Genomic DNA, 24,087 nt, shown 5'->3' on the forward strand with positions numbered 1-24,087 from the left:
TATGACCTGCTATAGTTCTAGAATAGTACGTAGGTCTTTGGGGAGCAAGTGTACAGATATAAAAGTGACATGTCATGAATGTCATCTGGGATATCTGAATAATAAAATCACTGACAAATATAGAAAAGGTAATATGGAAAATGAGGAGCTGTTTAAACAAAATTTATGTAGCGTCATTGATATATGACAATATATCATGCTGTCATATGTGTACCTATATAACATGCACATTATGTTTCATTCAGCAGCTATTTCCTACTATCTATCCTATTTCCCCATGTACATAACCCATTTCTGCTAGGCAGGATCTTATCTCTTATTTCTCATACATTACAGAGCTTACCCACTCTGGGACATAAAGTTTGTATTTAACAAAATCTTATTGTCTGATTAAACAACTGAGGCCAGAATTATCAGAAAACTAGCCCAAGTCCTAGGTAGAGTTGGCAGTGAATAAATATACACAGCACTTTCTTTCACTGCTATATAACTTGCTAACATTGCTAGAGTGGAAAAATTTCCCAACTAGTACCACGTCGTTCTAGACAACACAACTATGGTTCAGTTTACCTTGTGATATTCAGTAGAATGAACTTTTTGGATCTAAGACCTCAAGGGAAATAGTGAGAAATCCTGTTTCTTGTCTATTTGGATGTGTTTTTCACTTTTAAAACATGAACTTAAAGGGGGGTGGGAGCGGAATAAGAGAGGAGATCAGTCCAATCTTTCATAACAGCATATTTACTTCACCAGGAAAAAAAATGACTTTAATTACATAGGGATAGAAAAAAAAAGCCTTGAATACCCTTCCTTGACTAGATTCAGGGCTTTCATGTGAGAATAAAATACACATTTACAGTAAGTTTAGATTTGGGGGTGGAGTTTAAAGCTCTTGTCCATCAACATATCATAATGGATGAGTGTGACACCCGCATAATAGCACTTGTTTGAGCACTTTTAGAAAGAGCAGGGGAGCCTCTGCAGTGCAGTGAGGGAGTTTAAAAATTTAAGGATGTTTTCTTTACAATGAGAAACACCATCTACTCAAAATCAGTTGGCAAATCCGTGTTCAGAATCTGTGTTGTCACTCTGATGTTCGGGAATGGTTAGGGAAGGAGAGAGAATCTCAAGGTCACTGGGAATAGTCTTTAGAGTGTTCTTATAGGGCTTATCTGTGCTGACATGCCCAATTTTTTTCCAAGTGCAAAGAATGGCCACTTGCTTGAGACAGGCCCAGTGCCATCCTTTATTCAAGTTCCTTTATACTCCTCTTTTTAAAGAAGCTGTCAAGTTCTTTTTTTTACAGCTGACAGAAAAGGCCAAATCTGTGGTACAGGAAAGGAGGTGCAAAAAGAAACTTTTTTGTGTTGATGTTTTACTAAGTGAGCTAAGGAGAATTTTAGAATCATGTAATTTACTCTGGAGGCATTTACTGTACATAGCTATAGTGATGGTAATTGCTTTCATTGTTGAAGTGAAAAGATAACCATCAATCAGTTGTCAATTGGTCAATTGCAGAAGTGATGAAAAGAAACTGGTAGGAACAATCACTTCTGTGGCTACCTAGACATTTGGAGGCTTAAGAAAAGTATGGGAACTGGATTGCATTTTAAAAAAGGATTGGACTAGACTTTCAAAAAGGTTAATAGGCATAACTTCCTTGCAAAGAATGGCTTTGCAGTTACACATAATCAGGAAATGTATTTTTAAAAATGAAAAATTAAAAAGTCATGGAGTTAAAAAGTAAAAAAATAAATTATTGAACTAGATATCAGGTAAGTTAGCCCCCAAAATCTTGAATTTCAGTGTGTTCTTAGTGGAGAAAACAAATATAGCATACTAATAACCCAACACATGTATTTTAGAATAAATTAATGAAAATTACTTTGTACTCATGCCTTAGTTTCAATATTGGGCGTTTTGAAATAAAGAACTTTCCAGGTATTTATCACAAGAAATTGGAAGTCCAAGTTTATTTTGAACAGTTATTAAGCAAACATCTACAGATAATTTGATTTTTTAAACCTATAGAAGCCCACATAAAGGTGAAGAGAAGTTTTAAAATCATTCACTTGCATAAAAGGCAAACAGCACTTTGAGATTTAGTATTATAAGCAAGATTTCATTTTACTTTATCCTATTTACCTAAGAATAGCAATGATACTGATTTATTCTGAAAGAGTTTCCCCACACACACAGTGATTTTTCTTTTTTTTTTTTTTTTTACTGTGGTAGGTAATAAAAAGGATTACAGGCCCCCAGAAGGATGAGATATCATCAGTTTGTAATCCAGCCCGTGGTTTCCTAGATACCGTATTGTCTATTCTGTTCCGCTATGTGAAAAATGTTGAATATCAACAATGGGTTTCAGTGCTGTATTGTTGAGTTTTGTATGAACTAATCTAGCTTCACTAAGGAAAAAAAAAAAAAGAAAGAAAAGAAAAGAAAGAAAGAAGAAAAAAAAAGGAAAAAAAAAGAACCACAGCTTTGGACAAAAGTCTATAGCCAGTGCATTTGAAACTCCCCTTGCACCAGGGCTGACTGTAGCTGGGGAAGACAGTTTACTCATTTGCTCTCTCCTTTCATACAGTCAGCTGGCCCTCTCCTCAGGTGTACATCATCTATTATCATTTCACCTGTTTTGATTCTCTGATGAGGAAGGTCCCAGGACTTATCAGCTGGGATAGGCCTCATTTACAAGACAGCTCTGTTCAGTATGTGGAAGGTAAGCTATTTGCACAACTTCTCTGCTGTAGCGTGCTGGCCTAGCTCTAGAACTTTGTAGCGTATCACTTATTTTTAACTTTTACTTTTTATTCTCTCTTCTTCTTTTTTTGGAGAAAGAAAGCCTGACAGGTTTCTCCGGAAAAGTGACCATCCATGGAATGAATGAAATGTTCCCTTTCTATTCCAGTAAGTAATTGACTTGTAACTAAAAATTGAACTGGCTGCTATGTCAACTGCAATGTGAGCCGCTGCTGGCACAGGTGTTGCTTACTCCTTAGCCTGGAAAGAAAGGGGGCTTAACCTGTGATTAAATTTCAAGTCAATTGACCTCAACATGATAGCACATAATTCTCACTTGCCTACCGAAGGGCCTGAGTCTCACTTTGACCTGATTCTGGCACCTGCGTTTTTGATGTTTGGCGTAGCTAAAGCTGGAGTTGCTCTTTGGGGTAGAAATAAAGTGGGTGGAGAACAGTTCTAACCAAATAACAAATGATGGTCAGCCGACTAAGTCTTTTTAATCCAGTGCTCAATGTGTTCTGTTTTTTTAATGCATTAACTATAAGTTCATGTAAATTATTATTCAGACTTTCATTTTTAAAAGTATGGATTCATGGACAGCTATTTTATTGTTAAGGATACACAGTAAATGTAAATCAGTGAATTACAAACAAGCAAAGGAGAATTACGATGCTTTCAAATGCTTAACTTTGATTATGTAACCTACCACAGGCTTTCTAAATATGGCTTGCACTTTAATAATTTTTGAGTACTAGGAATGAAACAACAGCATTGTTTTTTCTGATTTCTGTAAATAAACAAAAAACTGTTTAACTTTAGCACGATGACCCTATTTGAGTTTTGGAGACAAACCTATATCTACTTTCCAAAAGCAAAATAAAAATCAGTGACATCTAGGATTACCATTTACACTTGAAGTTATTCTCCATTTATTTTATGTAAAATGGTTGCATGCCAAGAACTGGTCTGTAAGATGAGAACAGCCTGGACTGTTGTTTTTTCTTCCTTGTTTCCTTTTTAACTTGAGAATTAGAAGAAAGTGCTGATGATGCTTGCTTAACCTTGCTTTTAGTGCCAGGCTGTGACCAGCTCTCTGTGAAACCATTTCTGACCCTCTGCTTGCAGTGGTGAGCCTGAATTTTTCCCCTTCCTTGCCCATCACTGTCAGTCAATTATAGGATTGAACTGAACCAGAAAATCTGGTACAGTCTGGTAATTAGTACAAAGGGTTTCCAGTCTAGTGTAAAGACGGAGATGCAAGAGCCCCAGCAGTCACAGAAATCGTTTTGATTGGCCATGGACATTGCCTTTTAGTGCTGCTCGGTGACTTCCTAAAGATATTGCCTCCTACCCTACAGGTCTTCTCCTTCAAGTACATTATGGACCTTTTTTAAAGTCATGTGTGCGTGTATGTGTGTGTGTGTGTGTGTGTGTGTGTGTGTGTTTCTTTTTTTAGATCCAACTTCTCCCATTTTTAGTCTGTCATTTTTGCCTATCAAACAGACACATTTTGACTTGCCCAACAAAGAACCAAGTTATCAACACTCACAGAAACTGACATTTTTAATTCAGGCTTCATTATGTCTTTGAATTATGACAGTAAAGTACAAAGACATTTTAAGAGTTTTTTCATTATTTTTTTTCAATCCAGCATTGGGATGTTTATCTTCCTTTAGTATTCATATTTCCTTTTCTACCTTTATTCTCAGTAATATATAATTAGCATTATCAAAACCATCAGCTATTATCCTTTATGACTTTTGACCTTTATTTTTTAATATGTCTCAAGCTAGCGTTCTCTAAAATAAGTAAACATTCTATGAGAGATTTTAATGAAATATCTTAGGGTTATAAAAACAATGAAATTTAAAACATGAATCTTTTAATCATCAACATTGCATGATTAGGCAAATAATATATTATGTGATAAACCTATAGTAACATACATTTCAGGAAAAAAAATTCTCTAAATCAATCAAACTTGCATTTGATGGTAAGTGCAATTTTATAGTGTATTTCATCACACATTTTTAACCACTACTTTGTAGTTCTTGACTTAATATCAATGCTATTTTTGGATAAATTATATTTTTTGCAGAAGCAAACATCCTCACTGATTATAGATTACAAAAACTCATTAGTCACACATTAGATACAACTAAAGTGTTTGGTAATTTGTCAATGTAACAAATGCCTGCCTTCAAAAGATAGATAGATATATATATATATTTAATGGCAAATTTAATGTCTGACACTCTGTACAAAATTACAAAAGCAACAGTATCCAGAATAACAGAAGCAAAATAAAGCACAAGGTTTTTCATTTCTAAGAATTCTATCTTTAGCACAATCTGCTAAAAATCATGATGCATGTGTTATGAATCTTCTAAAGGACCCTTTATTTACCTACATCTTAATGTAGCATTAAATATCTGTCTTATCCTATGTACAATCTAAACAAAAGTACCTCTGTCACCACGTGTGGTACTGATCTTTAATGTCTGACTTTGCTATTAAATTTCAAGGTTAATATTGCTTTTGTAACCCTGTCGTGAGTAATGTATTCTCCCAATAAACATGTCATAATTTTAAAGGCTGTTCAAGAAACAGTATTTCTGTTGAAGTATTTCTGCATTCACTTCTCTATTGTTTTTTAACCATAATATAGTGTAATGCTTTGAAAAGAATACGCATATTTATGTAATTAACACTTCTTGTTTTTAGCAAAACCTTGCCCATTAAAAACTAAAAGAGTCTTAGAAAACTGTATAAATGGACAACTTCTCAGTGACAATATTTGCATTCAATTTTAATTCACCATCAAGTCTATATTTTGAAGTGTATCCATAAAGTGACTGAGAGAAGAGTACCTTCTGGTAATGGTTTTCTTATTTTATTTTTTAATCTAAAATATATGTTGAAATTCAAAGGGTGCTTGCCACATGTGGTGTGGCAGTATTCTATATTCTGTATTAGCTGAATGCTGTGTGCTGTGTAGGTCTGTATAAAATTACATACAGGGGTTCACAGGCTGTAAAATGGATACAAACCTTTTCTACCTCAGTCTTACTCCTAGTGGCAGAAGTAAGACTTGGAAAGAACCCAAAAGGTTATCTAGCCTCGTGATTTCAAACTGTTCCCTTGAGCTTTTAGCTCTTTGGGGATACTCAGGGCCGTGGGGGAAGGGAGACCAAGTAACTTCTTACCTCTTGCCTTTATCTGCTGCGTCTTTTAGAGTTCCATGTAAGTTGGGAATGCCATGCTGGAGGGGAAAAGTAGAAAATTACTGACTGAGGCTACCTTATAGATAAGGAAAGCAGGATTTACTTAAACTGGCTCTCTGAGTCAGTGACAACGTCAATTTTTGGAACCCATTCTCTTATCCCTTAGTCTTATGCTCACTCTGCTAAACTACCATAAACTTTCCCTACACAGCGTGGGTTTTTTTGTAGTCATTCTAAGCAATATTATTAAAAACACACACTAAGAGATCCATAGCCCAATGTTCAAAATCAAGACACTTACAAAGGATTCAATATCAAGGTAGGTAATGCAATTGAGTAATATGCTGTAGACCAAAATCAAGCCCTTTATTTGGCAATACTATTAAATTTTGGTGCATTATTGCAGCCCTTGGGTAAAATACTGACTCATCTATTACTTAGTAAAGTAATATTTGGAGAGTATTATTTTTAAATTTTTAATTGTGGTTAAAGAACACAGAACACAAAAACAGTTAAGATGGTAAATTTTAAGTGTGAAGTTCAGTAGTGTTAACTGTTTTCACATTTTTGTGCTTAGGCGTATCTTGCACAGTGGAAAAAATTAATTATTATGACTTAAATTGAAAAGAAAGAGAATTAAAGAAAGTGAAGCTGAATTAAGATGCTACTCTTCCCAAAGCATGTTTTGTGGAATACTTTCCTGTGACATGTGCCAAGTAAAGGAAAAACACGGTCAAACAATCTTTGGAAATTTAGCACGCTATGTCCCTCTCTAGGACATTTACAATAAAAATTTGGATTTGAAAAACTGACAAATCATATTATAAAGATCTTTTTTAACTTTGTATAATTTAGAGTATCCTAAACAATTTTTCATAGACTTTCCCCATCTATTTTGCATTAAAAAAATCTATTTTTATTCCTCAGGGCTAATGTTTTGTTGAACACATTCTGGGAAATTCTCCTCTAATAGACCTTTCACACACTCACACAAAGACAGCCCTATAAGGTAACGTTTATGTTATTTATGTTTGGTTCTGTATTTACCAATTCTTTATCCTCATTTTGTGGATGGGATGTTAATGGACACGCTATTAATTTAATCACTCAACAAATATTTAGGCACAGTGCTAAATGCTAGGCATACAGTAATAAGCAAATCAATCAGGCCCCTGACCTTACCGAGCTTACAGTCCAGGAAAGAAACTGCTGCAAGAGCTCTAGCGTCTTAAAAAGAAAAGGAAAAAAAAAACCAAAACCAGGAAGCACAAGTAATTTTAGCTGTCTCTGGCACTCATAGTTCATCTGGCTATGTTTGTTTTGTTTTCCCTAATTCTAAAATGAGAGAAGGAAAGAAAAAAAATAGAACATCAGTCCGGAAGTTTACAGTATGTTCTTTGAATAGAGATATGCCATATTTTCCTGAGGTCTACTTATGCTTCAACAGTTACATCCATGGTAATCCTCTAGTAATCCAAAGATGGGCTGCTACTGTTTAGAAAGAGGGAGATAGGAAGGAAAGGAAGGAAGAAAGGAAAAGGAAGGAAGGAATGAAGGAAAGAAGGAAGGAAGGGAGGAAGGAAGACAGCCCAATAATTCCTGCTCTCTCTTCCTATTGTAACTCTTCAGCTATTGATGTTACCTTCTATTTAAGATGATTCCTTTTAAGTGTCAGCTGAAGACCTTGTTTGTTCGACAGTCTGCATGCCATCACTGTCTTTCTAATAATTCAAAGCATATCTCAGATTTAACTCTTGGTGGTAACCACAGGCCCTACCTCTGTCAGGAAATACTTTCCCTAATTAGCTAACCAGCCTTCTTATTCAGGCTCTGACCCTTATGCTGGGGAATCTGTGTCTTCATCTGAACAGAAGGTGTCTCCTAAGCACAGGAAAAGACAGGCCCACGGGCATAGCCAGCATATGGTTCTCCAGAACTGTCCCATCCCTGGAATGCCTACACAAAAATATTAGATGTGGTCCTACCAAAAGGCGCTCTTGAAAGTTTCAAGAAGAGCCTCTCCTTCTTATTAGTTCCTTCATGCCCTATTTTCTTGTATGGAAGTAAGTGACTTGAGGGGTAGCTCCTGTATATACTACTTGAAAATAAATATTGTAGGTTGCTGGCCTTTGGTCGCAGAGGTTTAGGAAGAAGGAAAGGTTGCAGAATTTAGTAGGAAAAAAAAAAAGACTTACAACTAAAAGAGAAAAAAAGGAAGACCTTATGCAAACTATGGTTTCTTAGCTGTATTTTCTGTCATTGGTATGTCACAAATAGTTCTGTAAATCGGTTCTGAGCTGAATCCTCTGGGATATTATAACTTCATTTTGTTATTTCCCTCCTACTCTTCCCAGCATTTCCTTCGACGGGAATAATGTGAGATAAGATCATTGTCAGATACTATAAGGAAAGAACTTCGAAAAGAATTTGGGATTTTCAAGTTAAAATTAACAGCTGTGTTGGTCTATTTTCTTCTTCTAGTTAGCTGCGAATCAGTTTTCTAATTCATTCTTCCCTCTGTCACTTGCCTATTGATAATATGCTAGGCCATGCAGTACTTGTCCCTTTTTATTCCTTTTAATTAACTTTTTAAAAATCAATTATGATTACTTGTATGGATTTCTATTCTCTCTTCTCATCAAATTTGTTTGGCTTATTTTTTATTTACACACCACTACCCACTGCTGTGAATTAACAATAACAAAAAATCTGCACTCTTTCCTTCCACCTCTTGAACTGGAGAAACAGTTAGCTAATAAGAGGCTAAATGAGCCTTAGAGTATAGAGAAGCTGGAATCCTTAAATTATTTAAATTGAAAAATGGCTGGTTTTACAATCAGAAAAACTCAAGTGGACTGTAAGCCCTACTTGATTGTCCCCCCTTATCTGGATGATCTTGTAATGACAGCTGGAGTTATCTGCCATCAGCATCACTGTCCACAAAAGCTTCTGCTCTCTCTGCTCAACTCTTCAGCAGCCCTGGGGAGCTGGAGCTGTTTCAGGGGAGAGGGTCCTAGAGGATTGGAAACTTTATTAAAATGCAAAGCTGTCTCTAATGACAATAAAAGCTCAGTAAACAGTGATAGATCTAAAACCACAGAGCCAGAAATGATCTGCAGAATGAAAAAACCGAGATTTCATACACTGCCACTCATAGGCTGGGGTCACTGTAAAATAAAAAGCAATGTGAAATAAATAGCAGTATAAAACAAAGAGCAAGAGCCGGAAGGAAAGGAAAATATCACGTTTTAACACAAGCAGTGCAGTAAATGCCATGTGTCAGACCAGTCCTTGCAGACTTCTGTCTCAAGAAGCAGCCTAGTGGAATGTGTTGTGGGAAGTCAGGGTAGTGTCTGCTTTGAAAGATTAGGGAAGTTCACTCCCACCAAAAAAAATTCCTCTCAGTAAGCAACTCATTCTTAAGCTATGTTCATGAATTTTCTGAAACTTTTTGTTACCAGTAAGTAGTATTGGTAGTAATAAGATAGTAATAGGAATCCATCACACTTGGACTTTAAGTCTGAAAGCCCTTTACTTCACTTGCCGTAGACCACGAGGAATCTAACCCTCAACATATATTTTAAGTTATTTGCCCAATTTGACCAATTATACTGTAAAATAAAGTAAGATCTTAAATTTATTTGACACTTTGTCCATTTAACTCAAAGGACTCCATGCATATTACTCACTAATAAGTTAAAGCACCAAACTATAGAACAATTAAGTTACATGTTATAAACAAGGAAAATTAAAACAAGATCCAGGTAATTTAACTTCAAGTACACTAAGCTCATCATAAATCCCTCTCCCTTTACCTTGCATTCAAAATTCCTTACTAGAAAAAAAAAACTCTAAGCACAAAAAGTCATAAATAATACTTCAAATAGCTCAGTAGTCTTAAAAACCCAAGTAATATGTTCCCTCTGCACTTCAGTGCTTTGAAAACATTTCTCAGGAGGGAATCTAACATTATCATCATCTCAACCACCCACAATTACTTACTGAGTGCTTACCATATTTCTCCCCTTCTCCAATCTTCAAGCCTCATTTTCCCTTCTGCTCAGGAACCTCGAAAAGGGGAAAAAAAAAATCAAAGTGTTGATCTAAATTACCTAACTGGTAGTTTCCCTTTTTATGTAACTAGCAAGTTGAGCTAGCAAATGAAAAAGCTAAATGAAGTACCCCATTCCTTCATCTTCAGCAGAAAACATTAAAGTACTGGTCAGATAATAATTACTCCAAATATCACAAGAATCCCCTAAGTACATAATACTTTTGTCTTTATTTCTTCTAAAAATATTGTGTTTACATTTGACATGTTTATATACTGATTTTTGTAATGAGAAAAGACTGGCAGAATTACCTAAGACATTTTTTTCCATTTTCAGTTCAGAGATGCTTAAGGTGTGATCTTATACACAAGCTTCCTTCTCCAATGTAAGAAAACAAGGTTCCCTCTGTCCTCAAAAAAGAGACTGGGCACCATAACACAGAGAGGCCCCTTTGTCCGGCTCTCCCAGCTACCCCCATTAATATGCACTACTGCAAACTTGAGGCCCAGTGAGGAACTCCTTTGACTTGGGAGACTGGATTTTGCAAAACCCAACCTTTGTTCCACAGGGACACTCATGTCAAATGACAGTCCCCCACAGTAATTGTAACTCCACCATGTTCTCCCATTCAGGACAGCGTACTGGAGTGCAAGTGAGTGAAAATAATGCTGTTACAAGGATAACCTTGAGTTTGCTGGAATCCTTAATTCTTAAACCCCAGAATTTTATTATTATTTCACATTTCTTGTAACATATCTGTCACAGCTGATCAAGACACACCAGAGTCTCCTAACACTGGGGTTGAAAAAATACCCATTTAGTGAAACTAGCATCCAAACTGGCAGAGCTAATAAGTGAGAAGAGATCCTTGGACCCCTGGAGCTAACCCGAGATGCAAGAGGGCACTCTCAGCTAGCACTGGCTCTTAGGAATCTTTCAGCGAATGACAAGACCACATCGTACCACTCTGCTTCTTCCAGCCTGGTGTCCCTCACACCGAGTTGGCTCAACAGCCTCAAGTTTATGGGTCAGGATGGGACAGAGGGTGTTTACATTAAAGTAGGTTTTAAATAAGCTTAAGATATCAAAATATTGTTAACAGTATGAAATTAATTTTATGCACCATGACTCAATTTCTGTCCTGTTATTAACTGTATTATTGGTGTGTGTTAAGTTGGACTTTACACTGAAAAAATTATTTTTGAAATTTCCAGTGTGCAAAATGCAATGATTTTCTGGAGAGCTTTTAAAAAGGCCAATACTGACACTATACCCCAGACAAGTTAAATCAGAATCTCTGAGAATGAGACCCAGGCATCAGTAATTTTTAAAGCTCCCCAAGTGATTCCAGTGTGTAACCAAGATTGAGACCCACTGGTCTAAAGAAGGGAAAAGGGCAGACAACGTAGTTCAGTATAGGGAGATATCAAGAAATTATGATCCTGCAGTTATAATTGGTGTTATTTAGATTTGTCAACCTGATGACCTGAGAGCTGCCAATGATCCTGGAGATGGGCCTAAGACATTCCCAGACAGCAGTCATTCCCTGTCTCTATCCTTGGGGCCTTATATCCCTGGGAGACAAGGCAAAAGGAAGTAGTGACTTTTGCATGGCTGTAGAATTCTCTCTAAATTGTTTCAGTAAAATCTTTCTCTACCTCCCTCTCTTTAGAGGCAGGTAGAAGTAGAGAGTCCTGGACCTACTACAGACTTCCTCAGAATAGACAGATTCAGACCAGAGTTTAAAAAAAATAATATGGCATGTCTGTTGTGGGCAAGGTGCTCACTTGATTCTTACTACGGCCCCATGAGGCAGGTATTAGATGTACTTCCATTTTACAGGTGAAGATACTGAGAAACAGCAACAAAAGAAGGCTGCCCAAGGTCATACAACTAATGTGTGTCTAAGTCTGGACTTTTTACTCCAAGACAGATGGAAAACTGACCAAGGGTCACCACAGCTATCCATGGACAGCTGTCTGTGTCAAAGGAATCTTTCATTCTTTAGGTAGAGAATCAAATTAGTATGCTAATTGTGTTTTTTGCTAGTATGTGTAAGTAAGCATTATACTCACAGACATAGAAAAGAATCTTAGTGTTCAGACACCAGGATGGTATCTGTCCTCTTTTGAAACAGCATCACTAGTTCTCATGGCCAATTTAAATCTATTGGAGTTTATTTGATTTAAAAAAAAAATGTTTGGAATAACTTAGAGAACCCAGCATATGCATCTAAGCTCAAGCTTACATGGAACCTTTGAAAACAGGGTATGAATCCGTCTAAAAACAGTTCTGAAAATGGAAATCCTCTTGAATTCATGGTGGTAGAAAAAAAAAAGAAAAAAATACATTTTGTATGTTCTCCCTGTGAAGTCCTAGAGTGTGGGTGTAATTGAGATTTGGCATCCATGCCAAACAGCTAGAGCCATCTGTTTCCTATGTGGTAAACTTCTTCTCAACCAGAAATTGCTAGCTACCTAAAGAAACAGCCTCAGGTAGAACCTGCCCTCAACCAATGTGAAGAAAGCAGTTGATTTACTCATCAAGCATTGCCTCATGTCTTATTATGTACTAGCTGCTGTTGCTCCGGCTATTTCATTTTTACGCCTTTCCCAGCTACTGGCACTCCTGTCCCTCTTCCTCTCACACTCCCAAAGACCTTTTCTCTGTCCCTCTACCCTCTGGGCCAAAACCTGCTCTTTGACCCTTCATTCATATGAAGGTAAAAGTGGTTAATAACAGCTAAAAAGAGTTATGATTTCCAGGGCAATATGCATTTTAACAGAGAGCAAATCCTTTCAAGCTAAAAGGGCAATGGTCTTATAATATAATTACAGGCAGTGGTTCCCTGGAGACAGATGAGGCCTGCTCCAATCTTGCCACTCCATGGCAGCCTCCTGCTCTCCTGAGGTCAGGTCCATGCCTGTTCATGCTTTTATCCCAAGTGCTTGGCACAGCATATTTGGCACTCAGTAGTGAAGGAAGCTGTGGCCTAAGGAAAACAAGTAGTAATAACAAGTCACTGACACAGATGAATGGGAAGGTGCTGGATTAGTTTTGAGCCAAAATACCATGGGGAGAGGCTAGGTGGAGCAGTAAAAGGAGGTAACCCCAGGCCATCATTTGAACTCTCCAAGAAGCTAGTGTCAGTTCTGAGAGACTTCTGGGAGTTCCAGTTAGTTCTAGGAACTACAGATCTGGCTTTACTTATTAGCAGCTCTGCTACACTTCAACTTGTTGCATTCAACTTGCACTGGAATTGGGATAACGAGTAAATGAATCATTCAAAAAATATGTATTGAGTGCCTGCTATGAACCAGGAATGCTGCTAGGTGTTATAGGTAAAGCAGCATAAAACCCAGTTCCTGCCCTCGTGAAGATAACATTCTACTTAGAGTCTGCTGTGAAAGCATTGATTGTATAATTCAGTATTTAATTGGGGTGATGCCTAAGTATGACAAAGGAAAACTGCAGGATACTGAGAAAGCATACATCACAGGGACATGACCTAATACACAAAGTTAGGCAAAGCTTCTCCAGAAAAAAAAGTCAATTAAGCTGATTCCTGAAAGGCAGAGAATTTGGTTTAAAAAATTTTTTTAATAAGTGGACATTTCTAATAAACACCTTTAACATGTGATACTCTAGAGCTAATCCTGAGAATTATCTTGACTCCCTTTCTTGATATGCTTCACGTAGAAAACATTCTGAGGTCCTTGCAACAAGCTAGCCTATTCAAGGTCCTGAATTCAGACAAAAGAAACCATTTCCACAGACGTAAACAACTTCCAGAGGCAACACAAGTATGCTGTGATCCCATCCACTACTGTTACTCTGTGCTCTCACCTAGGTCGTTGGCATGAATGCCTATTTGACATACCCCATCAGTACGCTCTAGACAGGCAGCTTTCAAATTCTGAAATGTCCACAGACAAGACTTTCTATATGGCTCTGTCCAAAAACCTTGGGCAAAAGAAAAGGAGTTAAGAAAAAGGAAATGAGTCAAGGCCCTTGACAACCTCAGAGAAAGCCTGATCTGTACAAGGGACACTTTAACCATCCCGCCCGCTCTTCTCTTAATGTGGAGCCAATTCTTTGTAAGTTTTCCAAAAGACATTCCCAAGCTCATCATAGTATTTTATACATCACCTTTCCTTGTCTCCCTTCTTCAGCTAATTAAATTCTTGTTCCTAAAAACTCAGTTCTAGCATCTTATCCTCTTACCCCACTGTCCCAATCTAATTTAGATATCCTTTCTTGTGCTCTCATAGAATGCTGCACTCTTATACCTTATCAGTTATATTATAATAATTGATTTACTTATCTGACTCATCTACTACTTATGGGAGTAAGTTCCTTAAGGACAAGACTCATGTTTTAATCATTTTTGTATCCCTACTTCCTAGCAGAGTACTACTTTAAAAATCCACTGAATGAATTAATGTCCATGCATGATAGTTACTCTTCTTAGTCTCTGGAAGGACATAGAGACTTAGTTTTTATATATCTAGTGAACAAGTCTGGTTTTGTATGTAGGAAACTTCTGACCTATGCCAGGAAATTCTTCTCCATTTATAGATAAGCCTGTTGTAGTTACTTTAACTAGGCTGTTGCTCTATATGCTCTATAGTCTTCTTTGAAAACATCTTAAGAACTAAATAGGGAACCCTCTGACACTGTTGGTGGGAATGTAAATTGGTACAGCCACTATGAAGAACAGTATGCAGGTTCCTTAAAAAACTAAAAACAGACTTACCATATGATCCAGCAATCCCACTTCTAGGGCATGTATCTGGAAAAGAAGAAAACTCTAATTCAAAAAGATACATGTTCCCCAATGCTCATAGCAGCACTGTTCACAATCCCCAAGACACAGAAGCAACCTAAATGTCTATCGACAGCTGAATGAATAAAAAAGATGTTATACCTACACACATACACGTGCGTGCGCGCCATGGAATGTTACTCAGCCATAAAGAAGAATGAAACAATGCCATTTGCAGCAATGTGGATAGACCTAGAGATTATCATACTAAGTGAAGTCAAAGGCAAGTATTGTAATATTATTTATATGTAGAATCTAAAAACATTATTCAAATGAACTTATTTACAAAACAGAAATAGACTCACAGACATAGAAAACAAACCTATGGTTACCAAAGAGGAAGGGGGGGGGGTATAAATTGGAATTTGGGATTAACAGATACACACTACTATATGTATAAAGTAGATAAACAAGGACCTACTGTATAGCACAGGGAACTATATTCATTGTCTTGTAATAACCTATAACAGAAAAGAATCTGAAAAAGAATATCTATATATATTACACACACACATATAACTGAATTACTTTTCTGTACACCTGAAACATTGCAAATCAACTATACTTCACCAAAAAGAACTAAATAGACCAGTATGCATGGTTCCACTGATCAACATATCAGCCAAGAACACAAGTAGTTTTGATGTCCTGTGCTGAATAAGATAGAATCATATGCATAAGTCTGATCTTTTAATCAGTGCATTTTAAATAACTTCCATGTTTCATATTAGAAATGGCATAATTTCCAAGCTAGAAGCAAGGAAAGAATGAACCATGCCTAGCAGGATGTTTATCATGTAGTAAGTACTTAAATATTTATTTAACAAGAAAAGGAAAGGATACATTAAAAAAGGAATAATTGAATGCATGTATAAATATAGCATAATCCACAGGAATCATCAAGCCATAAACTAGAATAAAAGACTTACTTTTGGAAAAAATAACTAAGCCATCAAACATTAAAAATAAAGGCTATAGGAGTGAGGAGGGTTTCATTCAGTGGTAGAGTGCCTGCTTAGCATGCATGAGGTCCTGGGTTCAATCCCCAGTACCTCAATTAAAAATAAATTAATAAACCTAACTACCTCCCCTGCTAAAAAACTAAAAATATTTTAAAAATTAAACATAAAATGACATAAAAGCTATAGGAAAGTCACATTTTCCAAACAAACAGGATCCAAATGTCATTCAAACACTGAAAAAGAGTGTGTTTAAAAAAAATACTAACCTGAAAGAGGCAAAAGTTTAATATATGAGGAAAACATATTATAAACTCTAAAGATACCCTGTACCACCCGTTCTGTCTTCTCACACCCCTTGCCTCCCCCACACATACACAATCACCATCCTTACATATACACATCACAGTTGTCTACTTGCTTTTCCTGAAAGAGACTTGATTTGGAAAAGAGTAAGTTAAGAGATTACGGTAGGGTAAGATAAAGTCCTGCCAGCTGAAATTCCCCTTCCTTGTCTGCCTATTTATCTTCAGGATAGGCATAATTGCCACCTCTTCTATGGAAACCCTTTTTGATCTATGCTAGCTCCCAGCCAATTGCCCCCTTCCTCTGTACCATCACTACAACTTACCTCTTCTTCTCTTCTGCACTTATTTCACTCTCTTTACTTATAGGTGCCTACATGTGTCCTTTCTCTAGAATAAGAACTTTGAAAGAGTGGTTGTGTCTCATTTATCTTTATATTCCATTCTCCCTCTCTTCCTTCTTAATTTCTAACCCAGCACCTAGCAAAGAGTAGGAACTCAGAAAATGTTAGCATGGAAGGGAAGAAGGAAAGAAGAAATTTATTTCTGATGAAAAAACTACTTGTCTTCTTCCTTTAAAATATTTTCTCTTTTCAAATTCAGGGGACAGCCTTTTTTCCCCTAGGTGTTAAGGTGTCTGCCCTTGAACACCTTACTTTGGCAAAGTGCCCAAATTCCATCTCCAACCAGCTGAGTCATTTTCAGTTCCTTTGTGATTCATTCATGCTCTTCCCCTTCATTGACACGTTAACATTTCATGGTGAGTGGGTCCTGTTCAGCTGGCAGCCCCCCTCACCCCACACCTCTAAGATGTACTCACTTCACTAGTTCCCAACTGCCTGCCTCTTGGGGAGCTCTCAGTCATCACCACCATCTAGCGAACAGAGGAGTTGTTTGTTTGCTGTTGTCATGCCTTAATTTTAATAATTAACGTGAAGCAAACTCAGAGAATGAGAGATCTCTGCTAGAGGCTGTCTTCTCTTACATGTTTTCAAAAGCACCTAGTTCATGTGAAGAAAGTGAGAGAAATACAGATAATGAAAGAACTGGGCAGACCTCATATCTACTTAATTTGGTATCTTGTTAAAATCTCTCATTTTTATTCTTCTCAAATATCCATACTTCTTACCTCCATGTCCTCTGCAATAGTGACTCTCAATGCATTTCTAGTTTGATCTTGCTTTTTAAGTGTTGAATTTATACAGCAATAATCCAGGAGCAAATTTAGTAATTAAAAATCTAGCATTTCTAAGGCATGGCATACAAGGGTTTCTATTTACTGACTTCCAAAAGGAAATCACACACACAAATATTTGTTACAAGGTTCGCATTTCAGGATTTTCTTTTGTGCCTTAGGCCCTTAGTAGGTGCTCAATAACTCCCCGCTGACACACTGATTCATTTTAGTAGCTCCCTGTTATTTCCAAAAGACAGCATTTTCCAGACTTTTCTGATCAACAAATGAAACGTATGTTTTCTTAAAGCTGTGGAAATAGAATAATTCATATTGCGAGGTTATTTATTACCAGCCAGACCCTCATCTTGCTCTATGGGGCTCTGATAATCACCTATTTCAGAAGCCATTAGCCTTCTGTGTGTTGTAAAGCACTCTTCACTGTAACGTGTCTGTGCCTTTGTATTCTAGGAGGAGGAATGGTGTGTAGTGAAGTAACAGACCTCTGTTGACCAAGTAGGAAAGTCTTTGATACACAAATAGTACGTTAAAATGCTTTTATTTGATAGTGTTGAAATTAAACAGCGTGTGGAATCCCTGCCCAGGTATGGGAACGTATAAAACCTCTGAGAACATGTACATTAATTCAAATGCTTAACATTACTGAAACACAGACTTACAAGAAAAATGCACACTGAAAGAATGTAATAATCAAAGCTTAGGCACTTACAGGAGGACAGCAGGAGCTGGATTTAACTTATTGATTTTAGAGCCACTGTTTAAAAAAAAAAAGAGTAAAATATTGCTTTTACTGTTTGTCAGATAATAATGACTGTTGTTGCAAATTATAAAATTTAATTAGCTATATAAATGCCAGAGGAACAAATAGTGTGCTATTGTCTTGATATCTTCCCAGAAATTAGTCTTTTAAAATAACTTTGCCATATTAATCATCTAAAAATATTTTTGATCACTGAATTAATAGTTTGCAGCCTGTTTTCAGGTACTCATTGCCATAGGTGATTGCTTCTTAATTACTACATGGGTTCTTTCTATTCACTCATATTAATTCATGTTTTCTGGCACAGTCCCAAAAGGCAGCCTTTCCCTATATCTTCTAATTACTTCTATAATTGAATTTGCCCACTTTTTCTAACCTATTTTTTAAACTGACTGTGTTTGTTCATGGTTTATTGTGTCTTTTTTGTGTCAGTTCTCTGCAAGCAGAATGTACATTGATTCTTTCCTCGTTTCTCATTAATTTTCAAGAGCTTTGCTGCATGTCTGTTTTTTCAGTCTGTCAGACCTATTGCTGGACCAAAAAAAAAAAGACTTATTATTAAAGGTTAGGTAAAATAGACTGAAGTTAATTAATTCATTAGTAACTCTGAGCCAATTACTGAAGCCTTCTCTTATTTATATACTTGTTAACAAGACAGAAATGAGAAAGGCCAATTATAGGCACATGTCCTTCAGAAGTTCAGCAAACCCAGAGCTTATGCATCCCTGAAAATTCAGTTTATCTATCAGACATGTGAAACTACATTTAAAAAATTGTTGAGTAACACTTTATTCCATTCTATCAATTGATAAATTTTAAAGGGTTTTTCTCCCTCTTCAGATTTTTAGTATGTCTAATAGTACTAAGTTCTTCTAAAATTATCTCAAGAGTATTACTTAGCCTTAGAGCAATTATAAAAATAGGAAAAAAATTATTTTTTGGTTTTCATTTTCTTCTTTCTAAGGTATTGAGCTTTTAATTCTTGAAGTGGTATAACTGATTAGCAGATTTCATATACTACAACCCTTTAAATATGTTCCACTTGATTTTTAGTGAATATGCCAAAACTTTATAACATGTGGTAAGGCAGTTTTTCCCAGATTTCTCCTGGTGATCTATATTAAAAATTTTAACTGCTTCTTCTATATAAACTACCTGCATTGTACATACTATAACCATCACTTCACCTTCCCTGACTCAGAAATATTTAACGGGGGTTAGGAGGGAATGGGGTTGGTGATTGATTAGTGATTAGTTTTTTGCACATTTATAGTCTCTTTAAATGTTTGTGTCAGCATAGGACCAATAAATTAACAGAATGAACTGACACTAATATCTCAATAAGTTGACTGGCTGTTTGGCTGAGGTAAAACTATTTGAGGTATGTTTTTTCTTTTCCTTTTTTTTTTTTAACTTTTTTTAATATCATGTAGACATGGGTTTCCATAGTCAAGTGATGCCAAAATAATAAAAAATGTGCCTAATTTAGTTGTTCCTCAGTTCCAAATGTATTAAAATTTAATCAGTTATTTTATAGCATGATAATAACAATCACAGCATTAGAAAATGAGAAAGAATCTCAGCAGATGATTACCCTGGGTCCTTGATTCTTGAAAGACCAAAGAATAAAAGTTCAAAAATATGCAGTGTGCCTTATTCAGGAAGCCTTTCTTAATACTTTCTACATCTGAAGTTAATAATTTCTTGCCTCCAAATTTTCATACCCTCTTATTTGTAACCATTTTATGAACCTTTTCACTTTTTACCCTGCATTGTAATAACTTGTCTTTTTCTCTGCTGAATTATTACTTAATTGAGGAAGTAACTGTATTTTACGTACTTTGTAGCCCAAGCACTTAGCACAATGCCTGACAAATATCAGACCTTCAATAAATATATGTCAAAAGAATTAGGAGTGAGGAGTCCATAATCTCTTTTTAACATGTTTGTTGTCTAACCTCCCTCACTGTCTAGGCTAACTAAAGAATCTCTTGCTTGAAATCAGTTAATGTATCTTAATTTTATGTGGTAACTGCAGTAAATTGGCAACAAATGTTCCGTTATTAATTCATCGTGCAGGCTTCTCTGCTCAAGATTAAAAGTCTATACTAATTTTTCCTCAGATGAACTGTTTTTCATTCCTCTAATTACTACATGACTATTTTTTGTGGCTTTACCAGCCTCGAGTTTGTTACTTTGGGCCAAGACCACACAGGCCCTTGTTACTCTTTCCAATTTCATGTGCAGTGCAGACACACCTATATGAAACAGAAGTTAGATTTCTCCGTAGGGCTTTTCCCCATCAGTTCTCCATGCCCCTGTTTCAGTGAAGCTGGTTTTCCTTCAGTTAACTTTTGTGTATTGTCCCTGACTCTTTTTTTACCCTTCCTTTCTTCCTTCTTTCCTTTTCTCCCTCTCCCCTTCCTTTTTTCTTTTTCTTTTTTTTTTTAAATAAGGCATTTCAGAGTTATGTCTCCTAAAAACAGCACTTCATATATTTATAATGATTTCCAGTGTATGAGCTCTTTCCACAGATACCATCTCATTTGATTCTTACAGGCTAAGTATTATGCAGGTGAGGAAACTAAAATTCAAAGAGGTTAAGTGACTTGCCCAAGGCCACACAGCTAGTTACAATTTCAGTTTTTAAATTCCTGACTTGTTTGCCAGTGAGAACAAAATTCAGGTCCCCTTTTCTTAGTATTTCTTATCTTTTATGTGAGGGAACTACCTAATATACTCCCCAAACAACTGGATTTGCAGCCAACTAAATGATATTTCCAGTAATTATACAGGTCATCATAAAGGGAAAAAATGTGGCCTAGTACCTTAATGTGTATATATTATGCAAAAACACAGATTCTGATTCAGCAGGTCTGCATTTCTAATGAGCTCTCAGGTGGCCCATGGGGCCGATGCTGCAGGTCCACAGACCTCACTTGGAGTAGTTAGGCCTGGTGGACCGAGTAAGGCTCTGGAGCTGGAGGGACTTGATTCAAGTCCTGGCTCTTCTGTTTACTATGCCCTGGGGTGAGCTACGTAGCACCTATGAGCCTCGGTTCTTCATCCTTAAAATAAAGACAGTAATATGTATCTCACTGAAAGCCAAGGGAATTGCCTTTCAATGAATTGGCATCCTTCCTCTCCACACTACTGCCTGATCAATCTTCCTAAGGTCTCCCTCCACTCAGAAACTTTCTAGTGAGCCTCACTGCTTGGTGAACTAGGGACAAACTCCTCCCCTTGAGCTCCAAACCCTCAACGTTATAGCCAAAGTCCCCTTTCTAACTTGAGCTCTCCCCACTTCCTACTCACACCTTCTGGTAGCCAACACATTAGATTTCTTACTGCCTCTTCTTGATTCCCCTTTGTTCTAGTCAACCTTCATCATATCCACTTTATCCTTTCTTTAAGTCTCTTTTCCCATCCAGGCTTTTAATGGAAGTGTTTTCCTGCTCTCATCTCCTCGTACTCCTAACTCCCACACATATCTAGATATGTGTCTCTGAATCTGAATTCTTATAACGCTCTCTTTGTATCTTTGGATGGTTTCTTTTATATTGTTCCTTATGTTCCAGTTATTTCTGTAATTATCTCATATCCTAGTAGACTCTCAGTTACTTGAGGATGGGGATCAGGTAGGTATTGTTCAGATATCACAGATACGCAACTTTGGGGCGCAGACCTGGATACATACCTCAGCTCCATCATGTGCCAGAACAAGCCTCCACACCTATTTGACCTCCAGTTTTCCCATCTTTAAGTAGGTGCCAAAAATGCCTAACTTGCAGAGTTACTGGGAAGAAATGCTGTATATAAAATACCTCACACGGTATCCAGTACAAGAGCTCATGTCAGTGAAATTGAGCAAATTAGAACTGACCATGTAATCCCAACACAACTCAGACATTTATTCTAGTGTATGAATAACTGGACCCAAGCCCAGGCTTCCAGTTTGTGTGAACATTTTAACATTTTCTTTTCTGTCTATGTTTATGTCCATGTTAAGTCTCACCAGAATATTCCATATTCAGCCCTCTTCAAATCAAAGTACATTTGTTGATCTAGCGCCCAGTGAGTATAGTTTGCAGTGATAATGGAAAGGTAACAAGAGTATGGTTTTTAAAAAAAAGCATGTGGTTTATAGTTAAGCCTAGGTTTGAATCCAAACTGTCACTCTCTGGCAATTTCCCTAATCTCTCCAAACTATAACAATCTCAGAAGTTGGATTTGAGATGTTTTTACTTTCTTTTTTGTATTTCTCTGTATTTTTTAGACTTTTTAAAAAATAAAGAGCATTTTATTTCTGTAGCCCAGAAACAATAATAATATTACCATGAGTAATAGTAATAACGTTTAATGCCCCAAATCTCCACTTCTGTAAGTTGAATTTATATGTATTTTTTTTCTTGACTGTTCAAGGCCCTCATCAATTTAAATGTTTTGATTATTTCAGTAATTGCTAAGAACAGTACATTTCTTTTTATATTCTTATCAACTAGTTTTAAAAAACAACTAAATATATCAATAAACTGTATTGCCATTCAGTTTAACACTTTGGGGGACAAATAGTTTTTTTTATAACTAGAAGTTAAATGCTGTCACTGTAACCAAATTTGACTCACGCCTGGACACAGTATGAGAGAGAGATCCAAGTTGTAGCTAAACTTAAAGCAGTCAAAGCCAAAGTCACAGCCATAATCAGTATGTTGTTTTGTTAGTGTGGGTAAGGAGGGGTTTTTTTAAAGAAAAATAGAAAATGGGGCAAACCTTGTTTTAATTAGGGACTATATGGAAAGAAAACTAAATGCCTATATTAAAACCCATTCTTTCAGACTACCAGTAACATTGTCCCTCAGCCTCAAGAGACAATCATAAAACAATAACTCAGAGTGCTTTTAGCACAAGAACTGAAGTTGTACACTGTGCCTGTAAAGTCCTATGTAGAAGGAAGGCAATGTTTAAAGCTGCTGTCTCCACCTGAAAAAAAAAAAGAAAGAAATAAACGGGGATTCTGAATCAAGGATGTATACATTTTCTGTCTTTCTGTCTTGTGGGTCTTTACTGCTAAAAATATTTTTATGAAATTACTCTGTGCTTTAAACTTCGTGTGGTCTTGTTTGCTTCTTCTCAAATCTCAAACCATGACATAGTTATGAAACATCTTGAGTTATTAAAAGTAGAGAAATTGTATTTTGTTTGTGAAATAAACAGCAGGCCAAGCAATGTCTTCAGAAAGAAAGATCTTATTTTGTATGAAAAAATGTCCTTTTTCATTATAAGCTAAAATGAAGGATGATTCCTGGACAAAGAGACAGAAATTATCACTTGCAAGCTGTTATGTTGAAGCTGTCTGCATAGCTACAAATGAAGCAGAGACTGGTTTCTTTTTCTTGGCCTATTTGGCCAGTATAAAGCATCTTACTGGGTGATCAAATCTTGAAAAGTCACCTTGAGATTTAAGTTACCAGTCTGCAGCATTTCGAGGATCAACTTAACAACAAAGAGAGATTTAATTTCACTTCCTGAGGCATAGACACAAACTGAGATGCAGCCTACCAAATGGTTGTGAGCATGGGCTTCAAGTTAGACCCACCTGAATGTAAGCCCCAGATCTACCCCTGGCTAACCATGTGATCTTTGGCAATTTAATCTCATGAAGCCTGTTTCCTCATCCGTGGGGATTATACCATATTTCACCAGAGTTAAGACATAAATTTCTTCCACACTTTAACATCTCTGATGTCAGAAGGCATCTTACAACTGATGATTTGTCATGGTTTAATTAGCAAAGCCTTTTCTTTTCTTACTAGTACATAAATTAATTGTGGATTTAACCACCTATGGCATTTGAGATTCAGTTAAATAATATATATGTCATAGAGTTGTTTTGAGATAAAAATAAAACAGAGATGTAAAACCTAGTACCTGGCCCAGAGAAGACTCTCGGTAAATAATACCAATTAATGTAGTACAGTACGATTTTTTGTAACTTTGGCATTTTTCTGTCATTTTAGTT

General features: G+C 36.5%; 1 protein-coding gene across 1 annotated transcript in view; it reads left to right on the plus strand.

Annotated features, from left to right (window-relative positions):
* Positions 1–24,087, plus strand: part of SOX2 (SRY-box transcription factor 2) — a 627,102-nt gene that overhangs the window by 531,753 nt on the left and 71,262 nt on the right. The window contains exons 8-10 of the mRNA XM_064493127.1: positions 2,591–2,725; positions 2,845–2,913; positions 6,900–6,981. The gene's annotated coding sequence lies outside the window, so the exon portion shown is untranslated. The remainder of the gene's footprint in view (positions 1–2,590; positions 2,726–2,844; positions 2,914–6,899; positions 6,982–24,087) is intronic.

The sequence above is a fragment of the Camelus dromedarius genome, chromosome 2, assembly GCF_036321535.1.
Source record: "Camelus dromedarius isolate mCamDro1 chromosome 2, mCamDro1.pat, whole genome shotgun sequence".
In the NCBI taxonomy this organism is placed as follows: Eukaryota; Metazoa; Chordata; class Mammalia; order Artiodactyla; family Camelidae; genus Camelus; species Camelus dromedarius.